The following is a 13,422-nucleotide window of genomic DNA, read 5'->3' as shown; positions in this document are numbered from 1 at the left end:
TCTTAAATTTCTGGAATTTTCTGAGAGGCCAGCAGGAGAGCCAGCAAAAATGTGGTACCGTCAGAATCACAAAGGGTGGAAAATCTTAGCAAAGGTTTAGGAGGCAGTGCATTGGCTTTGGTGCATGGCTATGGTTTGCAAAGAAAACTTGAGATTTTTGTGTGTTTTATGGACCAAACCACTTGCTAGGCTTTGCACCATCCTAGAACTCTTTGCAGTGAATGGGCAGGTCTCTATGTGCAGGCATGCACAGTTTGTGGTGACACAGACCTCTTTGTGGTGCCACAAACTGCACGTGGTGAATGTTCAAATTTGCCCCATACAGCAGATTTGCAGTACAGGGCCAAAATTTGCAAAAAAAGCCCCCCCCCCGAAAAAAGAACAACAAAAAAACCCCACCACAAAATGGAGCAAAAAGTGGTGGAATGCATGATCAAAAGCGTGCCCCAGAACACGCACAGGCAGGGGCATCCAAAGCAATGCTCTGGCTGCTGGCCCAGGCCTCTTTGCTCCCCAGCCTGTGCCCCTACTGCTCCAGGCCACCAGCTAAGACTGCTGGGCTCAGCACTGGTGCTGACTCCAGCCTTCAGCTCTCCCTAGATGAAGAACTGGGAGGTGCTGAGCAAGGTCAGCTTGCTCATTGCAGAACAAACCGGACACAGCCAATGAGTGCAAATTAGCAGTATCTTTGGTTCCCTTTGTATCAATTAATTTCCATATGGGTTGATATGAATAATTGCTTTTAACCTGACAGCATCTCTTTTTGAAGGAGGTGCAGTACAAGTTTTGAGTGAAGGTTCAGTTTGTATACTATATTTTAATAGTAACTCTCTTGCATCCAAAAAATCATAGTATTTCTTACACAATATTTAAAAAAATGTGTTGTTTCCTTTTTTTCTAAGTAGTAAGTCTTTCTTTTGTAAGGTGTTTTAATATAACGGGTAACTAGTATGCTAATATAGTAATTATAATAACATATATAAAATAGCCCTAGCAATGTCTACTGTATGAAAAGATCAAGTCAAATAAATATCAAATAATTTGACTTTATGACTATTTATTTAGCATGTTGTATATCTCAAGTATTATTTATTACTTCCTGATGATAAAGTAATTGTGCAAATGAGAAAGACTTGCTTGCAAGAGTTACTCTATTAACTTCAAGCACGTAATATTTGTTATGCTATATTTATTAGGGCTCTGCAAGATTTTGGCAGCCATTTCATTTTGGAGGTGTTTTGGGCCATTTCAGCACCCGAAATACTGAATCCAAATTGAAACAGAAGTCTCTGAAACAGCTCTGAAACAAATCAGAAGGCTCTGAAATATTTTGGAGAATTGTGGGTTTCGGAGCCGGGTTTGCAGGGAACAAAAACCTAAGGAGAGGGAGGGGAAGAAGGGTGGAAGGACTGCTCTAATATTGGCATCTAGCTCCCAGTTCAGTTCCCCAGCTCTCTGATTGCTTCCCTCAGCTCTCTCATCATTTCCCCAGCTCTTCCTGGGGGGGCACGGGCCCCCGATCTGCTCACAGGGTTTCAGCAGGCTGCTGCTGCAGCCTGGGGCCAGCAGCAGCTGCTAGGTGCAGCCCACAATGAGCGTTGGGAAAACTGCGGTGCTGCCGCTGGCTCCAGCCTGCAGTGGCAGCCTGCTGAAACCTGGTGTGTAGATCCAGGGGCCTGCACCCCCTGGGAAGAGCTGGGGAATGATCAGAGAGTTGGGGAATCGAACTGGGGGGCTGGGCAATCCCTGCAGTGTGGCCTGGCTCCACAGGGAGTAGAGATCCATGCTGGGGTCCCCTCCCCGCTGCTGCCCACCTCACGCAGTCCCAGATCTCTGCTTCCTGTGGAGCCAGGTTGCACGGCAGGGACCAGCATTGTCCTGCCGTGTGACCTGGCTCTGCAGGGAGCAGAGATCTGTGCCGGGGTTTTCTTGCCGCTGCTGCCCACCCCGCAGAGCCCCACATTGCTGGGGCAGTGCAGGGGGACCAGCAGTGGTGAGGAGACCCCTGGTACTGATCTCTGTTCCCTGTGGAGAAGAGTCACATGGCAGGGACCAGCAGGCCTGCTCGCTGCTCTGTACTGTTTCCCTGACCCACGACCTGGTGTGACAGGGTTCAGAGATCTGTGTGGGGGTCTCCTTGCCTGCACGGAGGGCAGCAGCTCTCCCCTTTCCCCTCCCCCAGATGAGCCACCCACAGCTCCGTCCTGCTCCCCGCTGGGGCCTGGCCCCAAGCCCCGCCTGGCTGGGTAGGGCTGTGTGAAGCTTCCCCTGCAGCCCGTTCAAAACAGATTCAGAGGAGATTCGGCGGAGCTGAATCTCTGAAACAGATTTGGCCAAAACAAAACAGGACATTGATCCAAAACACCAAAATTAATCACTGTCCTCTGAAATGGCTGAATCCAAATTGAAACACAGCCATTTTGCACAGCTGTAATATCTATCTTTAACATTTTAGATGAAGCAAAGTTAAGATGCAGGTAAGACATAGATTTTAGTGGGTTTTTAGGAAGTGTTTTGTGGACTTCTTTAGAACTTTGTAACTAAACCCTTAACTTCATATTAGTTCTGTTTTCTAAGCACCAGAATACTGCTTTTAAATCCCTGCCTTCTTGAATTTCATAGATTCACAGATGTTAGGGTTGGAAGGGACCTTAGCAGATCATCGAGTCTGACCCCCTGCCCTGGGCAGGAAAGAGCACGGGGGTCAGACGACCCCAGCCAGGTGCATATTTAGCCTCCTCTTAAAGACCCCCAAGGTAGGGGAGAGCAACACCTCCCTTGCAAGCCCATTCCAGATTCTGGCAACCCTTACTGTAAAGAAGTTCTTCCTTCCTGATGTCTAACCTAAATCTGTTCTCTGTCAGTTTGTGGTCATTGTTCCTAGTTACCCCAAGGGGTGCCCTGGTAAACAGTGCATCTCCTATTCCTTGCTGTCTCTCCTGATGAATTTGTAGGCAGTCACAAGATCACCTCTCAGCCTTCTCTTGCGGAGGCTGAAGAGATCCAGGGCCCTCAATCACTCTTGTAGGGTTTTGCCTGCAGGCCCCTAACCATACGAGTGGCCCTCCTCTGAACCCCACCTCAAGGTTGTCCACATCCCTCTTGAAGTGTGGCACCCAAAACTGGACACAGTACTCCAACTGCATCCTGACCAATGCCACATAAAGGGGAAGCATCACTTTCTTGGACCTGTTTGTGATGCACCTGCTAATGCATGATAAATGTTGTTAGCTTTACTGATTGCTTCGTCACTTTGACGACTCATGTTCATGTTGGAGGTCAATAGTGACTACAAGATCCCTTTCCACCACTGTGCTGCTGAGCATGCTGGAAGGTTTGCATGCTGGTGATTCCTTCTCCCCAGGTGCAGCACCTTGCATTTGTCCTTATTGAACTGCATCCTATTCTGTTCTGCCCACTTATCCAACCTGTGGATAAGTGGGCATAAAAGTTCCACTATTATGCTCTGTAGAAATGTGTATAGACTTGGTGATGATTTTTGAGCAGTCCTAGCAATATGTTATACCTCCATGCCAGGTTTTTTGTTTTGCCTTAGAACACCCCAAGCAGTGAACATGGTGGAGCTGCTGATGAGGTGCAGAAAGGGAGGTGTGTGTGTGATTGAAATGTTTTCACTGTGTAGCTTACTGAGTCACTATTTGAATTTACTGTTTGGGAAATTCAGTGATACTGCTTTTTAAAGCAAACTTTAATTGTGGCTTCCTTCTTCACTAATCATTTTATGTCCTTAATGTGGTAAATTTTTCATTAGACTTCCAAGCAGTTTCCTAGGCTACTGTGTTGGATCCTGTTTTCCTAAGAACACAGTTGTGTTCCACTGTAGAATTTAGTTTTACAATTGCTAATCTGCCATTTTAACTTTTGGCTGCATTGGCCATTTTGCAATGGTGCTCTGAAGCTATTTTACCAGCAAAACATGTCTGCAGACTGTCATGTGTTGTCTAATTATATGGCTGCTCTTAACTTTGTCACATGCCAATGGGAAATGGCTTCTACCTGATGCATTTATAGCACAACAGACCAAATGTTTGGCAGTTCTTGACTCAGTTTCAACCAGTTTGATATAGAGGAATTTGTTCCTGTTACTTTGATTTTGGTTTCCTTTCCAGTCCCTCTTCCCCTCCTTTGCTTTTCCCTGCCCCTGCTCCCCCCTCCATCCCTTCTTTCCCACCAGTTTGAAATAATACTTCTTGGATTAGCTGATTACTTTTGACTGGCATGCCTGGACTCTGAATCTTCATTTAACCAATTCAACATTGCCAACCCCAAGCAGTCAAACATTATAAGTCAGGCCTCAAAAATCATAATAAAAATACTTAACGTTATTTGTTTCTGTTTTTTTGGACTATTAGGTAAACTGGAGTTGCACTTTTAAGCCTTTCTTTAGTAACATGAGATCTAGCAATTACTCCTCACTTAAAAAGAATTCCCAATTCATCCCCACTTCCCCTTTTTTTTCACAATGAAAAAAAATATGAGTTTTTCCCCCCACATGATTATGGTGATCCAGGAGCTGAGTCTTTTAGAGAAAATCATCAAATATTGGTAAATTCACAATACAATTTAGAGTTAACACTTTTTATTTTACTATATCTGGATCAGATTAAGTTCAAACCATTTTTATTACAGCTATCTGTGACTGATTTGGCTGTGTTAAGTCCACGCATGAGCCCAGCTTCTAGTAAGGGTTATTTGGGTCCATGAATCTATTTTAAGCTTTGTCAGCAACATATCACTATTACATTATATTGCTCTTAATGTATATATTCAGTTTTGTTAACTTGTCCTGTTTTGAGGATGATTTCCTTAGCAAATGGTGAGCAATATAGCCCTTTTGTGTAGCTACCAGAATGAGCATTAATAGCAGGGTTTACAGCACTTGTTTGCTCACAAGATGCTTCTCTGCTTGTGAAACTGTGTGTGTAAACCATCTGTGAAGACAAATCATCTATTCCTTGAACTGAAGGTAATGGGACCCTAAGGCATTACAGACCCTAAAAGACCATGGGAAAAAAAGACTGAGGAAATCCCCCTCTGAATAATATGAATTGATGAAGAAAGGCATACTTTTGGAAAACAAAGGTTTTTTATTATTTGAAGTTAGACTGTCTCCTCATTGTCTCTCATGTCAGTTGTATATGACAGAAATCCCACAATGACACACTTCCTCTGTTTTATGTAGTAGTTGCTTCTTCAATAGGATATTATACTACATGATATAAGAATACACTTCTCAGACACATATAGGCTCTTGTTCTGAAGCCTTTACCAGAATAAACATACAAAAGCAAATGTTACTCCTTATATTAAAGTTTAGCTCCCTTAAGTGCCTTTTACATTATCCCAAGCTATTTATAACTTACTGGATCATATTCCACACATCTAATTTTTTGTAGGATTCCTTCCAAGATTTCATGATGATAGAACAACTTGTGGTAGTTAGTGACCTTCTCCAGCAGTAATTTTTTCCTTTGGGCATTGAAATTGATTTTCCTCCTCTTGGCATGTAAAGATTCAAAGCATGCCCCCTGTCCTAACTCCCCAGAGCATACAGTGGCATCAGAAAGCAGATCATGCGAAAGCTACAGCTTTCAGGGCATTCATTGTGGCAGCATCAGGAGAAGTAGAATGAGTTTAGACAGCTTCCTTCTGTGATGTGACACTACCTGGTTCAGAAGCCAAGAAGGGTTATGTCCTGACTCAGTGAGAGTCATTTTAAGAGGGTCCAAAGAAGTGAGAAGTAGTGTCAGGCAGAAGGTGTCCAGTGAAGACCAAAAAGCAGGTAGAATCTGTCCAGTGTCACGTGGGAGAATGCACTGAATGGCTTCCTTTCGGGAAGGTGGAACCTCTGTACCATTATTTGCACAAACAAGCTGAACTCTGGGCTTAATAGATTTGTTGTTGAATGTTTTTCAAGGCCAGACATTTATACAATTGAAAAGAAGGGTTCTTTTCATTACATTTGAAATCTATGTTAATTGTGTAGTGCAGGGTGTCAAACATATGGCACATGGAAGCACATCATCTGGCCCCCAGTGCTGGCCCTGGGTCCTGAGTGGGCCCACATGCTGCATGCAGTGTGTGCAGGACCTTGGACACATGCCACCTGTGGCTTCTGCATGAGGCACCCATGTGGGGCCAGTCCAGGATCTGGCACCTATTCTGGCTGGTCTGGGATGAGAACTGCACAGAGCTCCCACTTCAACCAGTGTGGGTTGGGTACTGCATACAGTGGGGGTCCCAGAGCGAGCCCTGCAGGTAGTGCAGTTCCACACTGGCCAGAGCAGGCTCTGAATCTAGCATGTGGAAGTCTGTGGATCCTCTGCATGCCAGATCCAGTGCCTGCTCTGCAGCACCTTCTCCAGTCAGTCTAGAACCTGCGCTGCATGCTGGACTGGGTGCTATGTGCAACTTGCATTGAGAAATTCCCAGCCCAGATGCTGCAGGTGCTGGGTCTGGTATGCAGGGCAGGGAGGGGCGGTCTGTTGGCCCATTCCAGATTGTGCATCTGGTCCACAAGGCCAGATGAGTTTGACATCCCTGGCCTAATGTGAGGAGTCCCATATGGATATCAGCATAGAGACATTACATAGAGAAAGCTCCTTTTTGTGATTCAGTGCCTTGTAATCAAAGCACAAGTTTGGTGTGTGTCTGTTCTAGAGCATAGATTTGGGGAGAGGGGGCTAGGTAGGAGAGGCAAGAGGAAAATCTGTGCCTTTTAAGTTTCTTGTGCCTGAAAATGCATTTCTGATTGCTTGTATAGTGGTACCTATGCACTTTTGAAATATAATGTTGAAGAAAATGAAACATTACTTATCAATAAAAGCCAATTACTTTAGTGTTATAAGCTCACAGTTTCAGTACAATTTCAAGTTCAAAAATGCTGTGTCAGATTGAATATTACAATCAAACAAGCAAAATATATTTTATTAGTTTCACTTTCTTTTCACTCATAATTGTATTGAAAAAGGGGTAGACAAGAGGCCATAAACTAAAACTGATACCAGAATAAAGGTTAGGTGAAGGTATTCTTCAGGAAATGATTTCTCTCTCACCCTTTGATGGTGTATGTATTGTTAATTTAGATACTTTTCAAGAAATAGAAATAGTTATTACAAGAGCTGAAGAAAGTGATGAAATAAAAATCAGAATAGGTCTTTATGTTTGATTTCGGTTACTTTTTTGTGTTTTTTTTATGTGACTCAAATTACAAGGTATACAAATATTTCCACTTGTTTTGTAGTGCACAACCTATTTGGGGACTTTATAATAAATCAAATTAGACCCATTCAGAGTACTGGGGTTTCCTGTTGTATTGATTAGAGAAACAAATGACAAGTGTGAGTTGCTTCCCTTAAGCAGAAGGCATGGTAGAGATGCATCTGATAGACTAATACGGCTATGTATACCTCCCTTTGCTTTCCTTATTTTAGGCTTTGGGTGAGGCATTCCTAACAAGCCAAAAAGGTCAGATTACTTACCCCTACAGGAAAAACTGTGAGGGGGACCTTGCCGGGAGGGGAAAAGGGTCCATGAGGTCACTGGATGGGCAGGTCTGTATGCATCAAGCCTTTGAGCCTTCCTACTTCAGGACCACCACAACTCTGCTTTCTTTGGCTACTGTTACTGTTGACCAACCATCAAATAAGTTTTCCCTGTTTGAAGGGGTTTGCAGAAAAATAGGTTGCATCAATATTTCTTTGACTTGCTGAAGAAGCATGGGCTTAGGAATTTCCATTGTTTGCTCCTTATGCAGCTGTAAACTTTTATCAGGCTTGCAACAGAATCAGTGATACCCAACTCTCCTGCATGGAAAGTAACATGAGGGGAAATGATTAGGTCCCAAGGATATTTTGTCATTCTTAATAGGGCCAGGATTTCATGGAGAGTATTTGTAACTCAGTGAAAAACAAACTGCAGGTCTAGAATGTTTAACAGAGCTGGGTTAATACATTGGATTCACTCCAGCAAAGAAAGAATCACTTTTGCTTGGGCTGCCTAACATACTCCTTGTGTGTGTGTTTGCCCCAAATTTTGGGTGTCTTAAGTATTCATGGAAATGTTGGATACTAAGTAATTATTAACATGCATTACTAAAAAGTGAATGCCAACCTAGCGCAAATGTCAATTTTCACACAAGAAGCCTTTATTCTTGGAGCTGTATACTCATTTGAGGAAAAGTAACAATAAGAAAATCAAATGCATTTAAGAATGTCGATACATTTTAGAAACGAAGAGGACCTCAGAAATTTAGTGGAAAAATATTGAATAAAAGATAAGTTAGAAGCAATTATAAGCTGTTCACAGTCAACATATGAAAGAGAAAATGCTTCTATTGGATAAATCATTTACTATGAATTATCACTCACCTTTAATATTAAACACATTTTTGAATATTTTGTATAACTTAACTCATCAGAAATCTTGTTTGTTGCTTGCCTGTAATATTCTATTTCTATTGTTAATTTGATTTGATAATAGTTCCTTTATATCAGCACTAGCTATTAATGGAAATTCATTGTATAATGAGGATTTCTGCTGTTTCTCTTACTTATTTTATTTAAATGTTAATATTTCTTAGCTATACTAGGCAGTTACTGACTTGTGAGAGTAGGAGCAGAATAGCAGACTAACAAGTTACACGACTGCCTTTTGATGTTTACAGATTCATAAGCAATAATGCTGAGTAGAGTGAAGAGGTGGCAAAAATTATGCAGGAAGTTATGGTTTTAAAAGCATTTAAGTATTTTACATTTTTGTTTTGTTTTGACAATTTCTTGAGTTTTATAAATGCATTAAATTAATTAAACAAATAAATAAGTAAGTAGTAAACATGGTGGATCAGAGATGCTTCTGAATTCTCCCAGACAGTGTTATCCACCCATGTTACCAATGTGTTAAATGTATGTTTGTGAGGCTGCTAATAAGAAGAAAACTTTACTGTAGGAAAAGTTCAAATTGAATATTCTGTTCTCTAATTTTATTTTTGTTTTATACTGACTTTACATGTATGTAAAGAGTGTGTTGCTTGGATGCTAATCTTTTCGAAGCAGTTGTAAGTGAGAAGAATGGTTTCTATTACAAGTCACTAAATACAAACTAGCTACCTTGGAATTGTCAGGAAAATTGTAATATGTTCTCAGAAAGATTTTAACAGATTAGAAAGAAAGCACAGCTAGCAGGTGGGTAGAATTAGGTTAGTGGTCATCTTTTCTACCATTGAGAAAAATGGTAGGAAAGTTCTTTCTGTACTGAGAAGTGATTGGAAAAAGGTAAGACAGGAACGCAAATCAGACAGAAAAGATCTTTCATAATAAAAATCAATGGCTTGCCTCAAGAATAATTTATGTTTTTGAACTACCCGATTGCTATAATGTCAAGGTGATCTAACTTTGCCAACGAGAACATAAAGTGCTAAAACATCAGAGAATCTATCTTGGTTTTTTCAGAGGAGAAGAAAATAGTCAAAGAAATGTGCTAAATAGGTGTGACTTGGAGTAGTCCTGCAGAAGGCTTGCTAGGTTGGGTATCTTTTTCCTTGACTTAGTAGTACACTAGTGGATGAGAAGTGCACTGCTGGGAATGAGATTATAGCATTTGAGACCTTGCATAATAAGTGACATTTCCCAAGATAAGACTCTAGGAACTTCCTTTATAAGCAGACCTACCAAGACTACCCTAATTAAGTCAAATAGTGTAGATGGGTATTCTGGGTCAGAATAGCTTTTGAGAGGTGGGGGTTGAGAGCCAGGGAGACTGAATAAGAAGACTCTTACAGTAACCGTTCCTCTTCTGAAGAATTCAGCATTCCAGAAAGCAGGGGAGGGATTGGAAAGGGTGAGCTTATGGCTTAAGCTCCCCATATACCAGGCCCATGTAACAACATTCACTACTCCTCCCAGTGATCTGTAATAATAACCTGGAGCCTGGTCCAAAGCGCTGCCCACATCCTCATGTTCAAGTGGGCAGCTCCAGGGGAAACATCAACACTGGTGAAACCAGGGCAAGGGCATAAGCACCCTGTGAAAGGAACACATTCAAGTTTGGGACTCATTCTCAGGACAGAACTACTGATGGCAATATAGAAGCACACTTGTGAGGGACTGTAAGATTCTACTTAAGATTAACATTTATCAAAAGAAAATTGTTCAGCCAATACCCACAGCACATTGACTGGGAAAATGAAGCAAGGGAAACAAAAGTATATTTTTGATCTGTATAACAGCTAGGTTCCAGTGTAGGTTATAGTAAAATGTATACTGGTACAAAGCACTGAATTAGTACAGTAGCAGGCAGAACTTCTGTAACAGAGTTAATAAAATGAAAAATGATGGAAGAGAGATGGCAAACTAAATGGGTGAATAAGCTGCATGTACAAGGTTTCATGATAAACGAATCTAAACAGCAGTCATTAAATATAATTTTAACAAGTTCTCAAGAACAATAGTATAAGTAATTGAAGAGGCAACAACCCATAGTGGGACTGTAGCACGTTATTTTCTTCAGGGATCATGACTGGACGCTAATTATAATTGTCAGTAACAACATCCTGTAGAGAGAGAAGAAAGAACTTCACAAATGTATTATGAAGGGGGAGACAAAGACAGCTCCATATATGAAGGAAAGGGCAGAAAAGGAATGAGAGATAGTAAGAAGAAAAATAAAGAAGGTGGCAAGATTGCTTTGCAGAGGAGAGTTCCAGATAAATGAAGTAATAAAATTACAAGTTTTGTATTCAGCTGAGACAAAAGTAACATTGAGTGCTACATCTCTTAGAGCTGCTTCTTGACACTTCAGGAAATTTTTATTAATAGTATATTAAATACCTTTTGCCTGGCAATATTAAGTTTCATTCAAACATGGTTATTACATAGCCTAACAAAAAGCACTGCACAAAAAAGTCATCATTTTCATCTGCCATGTTTGAACTCGTTCTCTTCCTCCTTCCATACTTAACATACTAATGCAGCCTATGTGCTTCCTATTTGTTTCATCTGTTTCTAATTAACATCCCATTCACTAAGACACCTATAAGCATACTTAATTTCAGCTCACTGCATTCTAGCCATTAACCCTCTTTATATAGGAAGATCACTAGGGCTGTGCGAAGCTTCGGTTGCTGATTCGATTTGGTGGAGATTCAGCCCGATTCGGTGGCTGAATCTCCAAATTGAATCAGAACCCTCCAAATCGATTTGGAGAGATTTGGAAAGATTCGATGATTCGGACATAGGTAAAGCTTTAAATGTTTTTTCTACATACCTCAAGGTACCAGGCGGCTTGTGAATTCTGAGAAGGTGGGGTAGATGGAGCATTCCACAGGAGCATGGGGGAGTTCCCAGTGCACTCAGCAGTGAACCATAAGCACTTCCGGTTCATTTCTGGGTCCACTGGGGAGCATGCTGGTGCCCCTCCTGCTGCCCCCCAGCTTGGCAACTGGTGCCTTCTGGGTTGGGGGGGCACCCAGGGTCCCCCCATGGCTGATCACTGAGCCTGGGAGATGTGGAGGGGCAACCCAGCATGCTTGGTGGTGGACCCAGAAATGGAGTGGAAGTACTTCTGGTTCACTTCTGGGTTCACTGCTGAGCATGTGGGGGCCCTCCCCCTGGCTTCTATGGGATGCTACATCTGCCCCAGCATCTCAGTGTTCACAAGCCATGCCTGGTACCTCATGGTATGTAGAAAAAACATTTAAAGCTGTGTCTATGGCTGAATCACTGAGTCTCCCTATCAGCATTGAATCTTCAAACTCAAATTCAGCCGAATCAAATTGGGACAGTGATCCGAATCAACAAATTGAATCACTGTCCCCAATTCAGGTCAAATCCAAATCTGAATAGAATACGGCCCATTTTGCACACCTGTAACCATCACTAATGGCCTGTCTACTTTATCATACCTTGTTACTTGTGTATGGCATGTATCAATTATAAGAAAGGTCTAGAAACTCTATACACATAAGCAAGAAGTATGCAAAGTCAAGTTCTAATGTAGGTTTCATTCAATTCCATGAAAGGTCATACCCAAATAAGACTTTTGTCATGCTTCTATGTAAAAAAATATATTGTAAAAAATAAGGGAGCAATATATTGGCAAATCTTGTGGAGTCTTAAGACAAGGGAAAGTATTGTAAATTCTTAACAGCTGGAATGGGGCATGCTCATATTTGACAGTGGGTGAGTGATTTACAATTAATATGGCTACCCTCTTCCCTGCCCACTTCCCAAACCACAAGTCCCACGTGGCTGGTTGAAGCCAGGCCATGCTCCCATCTCTCCTCCCTTCCCCCACCACAGAGGTAGGTTGGGACCAGGCCAGTTCTTCTTCCCTCCCTGCTGGGCTAGGCCACCCTCCCTCCCTTCTCCCATGAAACCAGTTTAGGCCCAGGGTGCCTCTTGCCCCCTTCTACAGATTCTACCTATGACCTAAATTGAAGAAAACAAATTGGCATATATCCAAATACCATATTAATAAAAAAGAGACTTTTTGTTGGACCTAGTTTTCAGGTCAGTTGAAATCAGGCAAAAAGAACATTTATGTTCTTAAATGTTTATTGTTTGACTTATAGTTTATATAACAGCAAGATCATTAAAAAAGAGAGAGGCTTTTTAATGTGTGGGGAGCAGAAATCAGGTAGATTGACTGCCTTCATTGCCTAAATAGAAATGCCTCTGCTGCTGCTGTTGACATTTGATTTTAAACTTTGAGGAGAGCAGGAATCAAAATGGCATATGACTGCCCCACTGTACCTTTCTAGATCTGCTTCTACTAGCCAGAACAATAGAGTAAATAGACAATTTGAGACTTTCAGATGCCTAATACAATACTGCTTCTGCTATGAACTGTCTTGCAAACTGGTAAGGCTTTGTCTCAAACCAATATCATGAATATAGAATGGAATGTGATGAATTCTTGCATCTTATTTTCAGTGATGAAATTATATTATTATAGTGAATTTTGTAGGCAGTGATCTTTAAAATGTTCATCTGAAAAATCATAAAAACATTGGTTTCTCTCGATGTAAGTGCAATTTTATTCTGGACATCTAGTTCTAACAGGCAGGTTTATGATTAGAAACAAGGGGCCTTGGTGATAGTGCATTGCTAGAAGCAGAAATGGGACCCCAAAGTTTCAGGCTGATATAAGGTACTCTTTTTGCAGATAGGCTGCAGGGCATTGTGCATCGCTCCCGCAGAAGCTCATTTGTGGATGACTCTTGGGGTTGCTGCCATACTATCAAGGAGGGAGAGGAGTGGCACATACCACAGTCAAAATACGCTCTCTGTACTTATGGTCTATTTTCTTCAGGGTTTTTAATATAAGTTTATATAAGGCCCCTTTTAATTGAGTGGGTAGTCTTTGTGCACAAGTGCCATCTTTTAATTGGATGGTATAGGGGAA

Source organism: Alligator sinensis, unplaced genomic scaffold, assembly GCF_000455745.1.
Source record: "Alligator sinensis unplaced genomic scaffold, ASM45574v1 scaffold170_1, whole genome shotgun sequence".
In the NCBI taxonomy this organism is placed as follows: Eukaryota; Metazoa; Chordata; order Crocodylia; family Alligatoridae; genus Alligator; species Alligator sinensis.
This window is presented reverse-complemented; position numbering follows the sequence as displayed.